Here is a 6,736-nt window from a genome sequence, read left to right as displayed (position 1 = left end):
TCATGGCCAACACTAACGAAGAAAGTGAAATTACACCTAGGAAAGGCCAATGAAAACAGGAAAATGGGAGTCCAAGGTACAGACTTTTCAACAAGAAGAAAAAGGGTCTCGCCAAAATATATAATCAAGAAAGAATCAATTTTTGTACATGTGAAATCACATAAGCTTCACCTAAGCTTCTGGAGAACTTTTTTCAGTTGTCTCAAGAAGAGCATAACCTCTGTAAAATGCAACCACTATATCTGAATAGGATACTAGAGGTTGTTTTCTCACATAGGAAACCTGTGACAAGAATATATCACAGGAAAAACTTAAAGAAATCTGAATTTAGCCATTCAGTCTTAGGTTACATCAGTACGACACTAGGAATGCTCTCCAATCTATTTTCCACCATGCAGCTACACTTGTGTCTGCCCTTCCCTTCCGCCACTTACGACCCATTACTGAATCCTTGAAATTGTACATGGCGATTGCACATCTCTGCATCTTACTTGCAGAAAAAAGTAACTGGCAGAAAGAGTAGCAAAGTAGCAGTTCCCTGGTGCTACTGAATGAAGAGCATGGAGAGAAAGGTCGGTTTAGAGAAAGTCCAAGTTGGTTTCAAAAGAAAAAAATTCTTTGAGACAATTTTCTCTGGGAAGCAGACAAACTTAGGAATAGATTTATCCTCAGTGGTTTAGCATGCTAGGCAACGATGAAGGCTGACAGGATGAACTCCTGGGGCAAGAGACATCTAAACTACTCCAATGCTAGCATCCCAGGCAAAGACTACTTCTCTAACTACAGAATGGCAAGTTTCTAAAGGAAATGCATCACTTCAGAACATTTCACTGTAGAGCAGTCACACTGGTGACTGGAGGAATGGAGATGTGCCCTGTTTGGTGGTAGGAGAGGTAATCCCCACCGCTGTGGCAGCAGTAGCCTTCAGCAGAAGGGCAGGAGCAAACAGTGGTGCTAGTAACAAATTTTCACAGTTATGTTTGCTACATCTTTGGTCTCAGCATACATACCACAGCACTGACAGCACCATAAACTCAGGGCATCGGCAAGATGCATATAAAATACAAACACGCAACAATCAATCAAAGGCATAGAAAGATGGAAATGGGCAAGGTGGTACTGCACTGAGGAAGAGGATTACAGAGACTATACAATTTTGCTGAATTTTCCGTAAAACTACTACACGTAGTATTCTCTAGTCTAGAAACCCTGTCTAGGAGGAGTCAAAAGAAGAAATCAGATTCTTTTTTAGGGTGCAAAAGCATTGCAGGGATGCTCCTGGTTCAGTCCTATTAATGTTTTATTTCTGTGTGCTCTTTACATACAGAAAATACAGTACAAATGTACAAACCTTGAAAGATGTATCTGATCTAAGCAAAAGTTAAGTTGGAAGTACAGCACATGAAGGAGGGCTTTCCACGTGTAAACCGAACAGTTAATCTGAGGAACTGGGCCATTCACCTGAGGGTGGGAACCGTACTTCATCAGGATCTACTAGAAATTGGGAACCTCCTAAAAGCAGATGCTGCTGATTACGTAAGAGAAAAGAAAGAAAAAAGATTAATGATAAAAATTTATCTCTGTCCCAGATAGATAATGGGTTAGATGACGTGTTTATTGATCATCCAACTAAGTTTTTACTCCATCTACCTGATCCCTAATGAAGCAAATCAAAAGTTCAAATGAAGAAGTATTCTTTAAGTACGATGTCACTCGTCAAAATACCATATAACCCATATGCTACATACTGCTGGTAACAGAACACATACAAGTGATATTCTTTACAAGAAAGGATAGGAAAAAAGCAGCTCATCATGGTCTATCAGTGGAAATGTAAGTTAGCGGGAAGCTGCCTCGTCTAGAAGGATAGGTGTGATTTAGTGAGGGACAGAGCACTGAAGAAAGTATCATGGGTTGTGGACTATCCTCCTAGCCCTACAAAGTTTGCTACAAGACTTCACCTTTATAGTGTCTCTCCTTACCTTTTACTTCACATTAGTCGCCTTCATCATGACTGTTAACTTTGGGGGTAGAGTCTCTGCTGAGTGCTTCTAAATAGCATCTAATTGAACAGGCTCTGACCTTGACTTAGAGCCTCTAGACAACAAAATGCTTCTTTCTCAAATCAAAAATAACAAAAGCAATTTTAAAAATATATAAAAGTAACTTATACACAAAGCCAAAGACTGTTTAGAAATCTAGGTAACAAGAAAATCCAGGATTTAGATGTTCATGTGATCTGCTAGCTTTAATTCAAATAAACCAGGCAAAACCATCCAAGTGCATCTGATGCTGCGTTTGTCTTGAATACAAAGCCATTCCCACTACGTTACTCAATCACATTCTTATCACTTGAGCATTAACTTATATTCTAAGATTACATTTCAGTACAACTAAGTGCAGCAGGCACCAGTAGGACTGCCAGAGATACATGAGCATACAGCTAATTTTAGAACTTTGTTTAATTTTCTTCTTTTTTTTTTTTTTTCTCCTTCCCAGGAATGCATCAGTAAAGGAAAACCCCCAGCTCTGAAGAGCACAAGAAGATCAGAAGCATGTCTCTGCAGGTTGCTATAAAATTCTTCGTGTTGCACAGAATACAATACAGGCCAAGGAGTCAAAAAAAAATACACAGTCTATTGGATATACCTCAACTGCAGAAACACCTGTGTTAATTACATCACTGACACAAGTTAAGTGCACAGTAATCAGACGACAAAGCGTTAACAGTCGGTGAGTTGCCATGTAACTACCGTTACATCCAATGGAGTTACCCAGTACTGTATGTACTGCATAGTTCCTGTTATTATGTGGTAACTATCAAATTACCACGTGTCATCACTGTAACATTAGGTTGATCCACTATGGAAATTCATTCTGTTCAACAGCAGTCTAAATTCTTCATTTTGTCCCTCTGGTGATATGGACAGGTGGATTATGTAGTGAGCTATACTAAAGGTTAAAGGACTAGGTTAGGCACTTCATAGATTAAACCTGATCAAACAGCCTGATTCTGCCACCTTTTCCCACTATGAGTTTCATTACTCTACTGCAGATGGAAAAATACTTGACAGGGTACTACTATCTGTCCCAAAGTGATCATTTTCTCCTTTACATTTCCTGTAAAACCTGCAGCAACTTTCCCTCTCTACAGCTATAGTAGTTACTATCTTAAAAAATAAGAGTAGAAAAGCAGGTTTTGCTTGCTGTAAATGGAAGGAAGTCAAAGATGTCAGGAGATCCATTTAAGACTTACACTGTTACTAATCTATGTCACTGAGAAGACATACAGAAAATAATACTGTGATGGGAAGGAAGAGTATTAGGGTGTTTTTTTAAAGGGACAAACAGAAATAGATACATCATTGTAAGCTTTGATTCACATGTTTTTTGCATCTCTATTTCTGTGGAGAAGAAAATTAAGTGTTAGAAGTGTTTTAAAATAACATTAGGAATACACACAAGTCTTGGAAACAGCCCAAGTGAGGGAGCAAAACTGCAAGTGTAGCTCTCAACCTGGGAACCTCCCACACTACAACAAACTCATTAGCAACTGCTAACAAGCCACCTGGAGTGAGCTACATGGTAAGTGAAAATATGATGGCGAGAATGTTATGAAAATGGTTATCACCCATCAGTGCATTCACTAGAAGGTGTATTTTGCACATATATTTTACATTAACACTTGGAAGGTGCTCAGATGTTATGTGGACGGGAGCCCACGCAAGAGCCTGTACAGATGACACAGTGGTTTCAAGGGCACAGGATTGTTCACTATTGGCTTAAGTGACATCTAAATAGGTGCACAGCCAAATTTATACACAAATGAAAGTCAAAGCCATTAAGGGGACAAAGACAATTGGGTAATTATGTAAATAACATCTGAAATATTATAAAAGATTTATCAAAATGAGGACAGAGTCTTTTCTTACCATGATTAACTAGCAAATAGCAGAATCCCTGAGAAGACAAGACAATTACTGTTTCACACAGGTTAGCAGATTAAGATGTACCGTCTGGGGAAAGTAAGATTTATCTACAACTACCATGTGTGATCTTTACCGTGACTCACCTCAGGTTTGCAAGTGTGTCTGAATTAACATAGAGGGAAAACACAACTTTTTTTTTTTCTCCTGAAGAAAGCTTTGGGGTCTCAGAAAAACCCATGGTAACAAACATTTTTCTCTGCAGACCACTTCCACCTCAACAGCTGCAGCTCATAGTTGAGTTCTTTGAAACAGGTCATCATACCTTTAGTAGTCCCCTGGCTACCTTCATTTGCCCAAAATGGCTCACTTCCCCTTCGCACTTTTGCACAGAGCATTTCTGACCACTTGCTACATCTCTGTCAATCTGCCAGCAGTTCTGTGGCTCAATCTTACAGCGCTGAAGATGCACGCAATCTTCAATTATCAGGAACTAACAGCAAGTTAGCAACTGTATGTTTGTTGACAAATCATGCACTGTTGTCTCTTCAACACTTTACCTTCAACCTTCTTCAGTATTTTCTAGAATTCTTCGCAGAATCCAGCTCCCCTTACATGTCAGTCATTTCAAAGTTGTTTCATATGGAATGGCAGTCAGTGGAGCCAAATGATAATTGGAAGGATAACTCCCTGCAAGCCATTTCAATAGAAATACAGAAGCAAGGAATGGAAACAGATTCACGTGCTCATATTACATCTAGCTTGTTCTTACACTGTCAAATATAGTGCCTCCAAATCACAAGCGGTATTGCTCTGTTTATAGTAACAAACATGGTGGAACCATGTACACATAATTCAGGAGGTTTCACCACTGTGTCCTCTAGCCCTGCTCTAAGGGAAGATGGTAGAACAAGAGCATCCTAGCCTTGCTTACACTACATCTTGCACCATTTACTACCCCAGCAGAGGCATGAGCTTGATTGACAGAAGTGTAACCTTTTACAACAGTTTTGCTGCTCAAGATCTACCCTTCGCTCCAAACATGCCAGCAAGACTGAGTTCAAAAAGATCTGTGTTAATTAACTTGATGTCACATCTGAGAAAGTGCCCTGCTAAAAAACATTTCTGTACAAAGAACTTTTACGTGAGCACACAACTATTTCTGTGATGCAAAGACCAGCATCTCCAGCACTGGGATCTTTCCAAACATTGCCTTATGCAAAAGCTTTTGGGCTAATGCTACCGGTGTTGCTCATGGAAAGTAATGAACCAAGTTATGGGAGAGGAAGAATAAGGACTTTGTCTCTTTAATTTTGCATGCATGATAATGTTTTTAACCACTAAGGTCATACCTGCATGTGATGACTGACAACTTTTCAGCTTGATTCAAAGCAAACAGCTGTTGGTTTGATTGCCTAGCAACTAAAAGTTGATGGATGACCCTTAAGATGGATAACTACCATAAATCACCTCATTCAGACTCTCAGGGAAAAAAATTAAAAAACAATGGTTTTCATGACATTTGCTGCACTCCATAATGTGCCATGATAAATTTGGCCGCCTTATGGATGCACAGTTGTGGCTGCTGAAATTAGACACTTTTGTTTTCTGCATTCTGCACTTCTTGTAGCCCCCTCTGTAAGGTGTGTTCATATTAATATACTCCACTGTCAGAAGAAAGCAGAATACCAGAAGCTACTGTCAGTCACCACAAGGCAGGGAGAATCTGTATTGAATCTCTGCATCACCAAACAGCTTTTAATCAGGAAACAGCAGTCTTATATCATAGCTATGGCACTGGGCTACATGCATTAATAATGGTTACAATATATTTAGTGTAATGACTTGACCCCGGTCAACATTATTGATGCTGTGATTAATATGAATTTGATAAACTGCTTCCTCTTTGAAGACATTTTGTATGTTTCTCAAGCAAGAGAAAAATACTTTTTAAGTAAATATAGCAGGCCTTGGTAGATACATTCTGATGATCTCAGCTGCACAGGTGTAAAAACAGATTTCTCAGGATTTATCCTAGTGTCCCTGAAAGTGAAATCTAGACCACAGGGGGTGGGGGGTGGGAATAAAAACCAAACATATCTTCATTTTCATCTCATTAATAGAAGGAAAAAAAAATCCAACCCCCCCAAACTATAATTCAAAATGGAAGGCCATATTCCTTGCAGAGAGTGTTCAGGCAGAAAGGGAAATTCCCTTTTATTGTTCTAGATAATAGGATTTCTCTGTTTGTTATGTACAGAATACATATGCATTCAAAAACAGATGTTCATAATTGTTTCCATTGTTTGAATTTTTTTTAAACTCTTGAGCTTGACTATTCACATGAAAACTCTCGTACCAAATTTGGTTTATGACAGAAAAATGATTTCTGGTTTTGTTTAAAGAAAAAAACAACAACAACAACAAGGAGATAGTTTGGTGCAAGTTTTAGTATATCCTTGTGGAAGTGCTGCCTTAAATGCTCACATGTGAGGAGTTCACCAGGGATAAGTGTGGTACGAGCTACCTTCCCCTTAGTAGATACATGTCAGCCCATATGAATAAACTGATGTCCAATGCATTTTTTTGTATGATACAGTAATCCCCAAACTGTGACACACAACCTGCTGAAGGGGACAGGTCAAGAGGAACCCAAGGTACAATCAGAGGCATGAAAAAGAACTTAAAAAACTGAATCAGTGGGAAATGGAAGGTGTTAGTGGAAATCATGAAATCAGAAATCAGATGGAAATAGTTACCTGTACAAAGTAATTGGTAAAATGATGCTACGGGAAGAAAGTTTCAAGGTG

Source organism: Phaethon lepturus, unplaced genomic scaffold (assembly GCF_000687285.1).
Source record: "Phaethon lepturus isolate BGI_N335 unplaced genomic scaffold, ASM68728v1 scaffold20177, whole genome shotgun sequence".
In the NCBI taxonomy this organism is placed as follows: Eukaryota; Metazoa; Chordata; class Aves; order Phaethontiformes; family Phaethontidae; genus Phaethon; species Phaethon lepturus.
The sequence above is the reverse complement of the archived record's forward strand: the minus strand, read 5'-3'. Positions refer to the sequence as shown.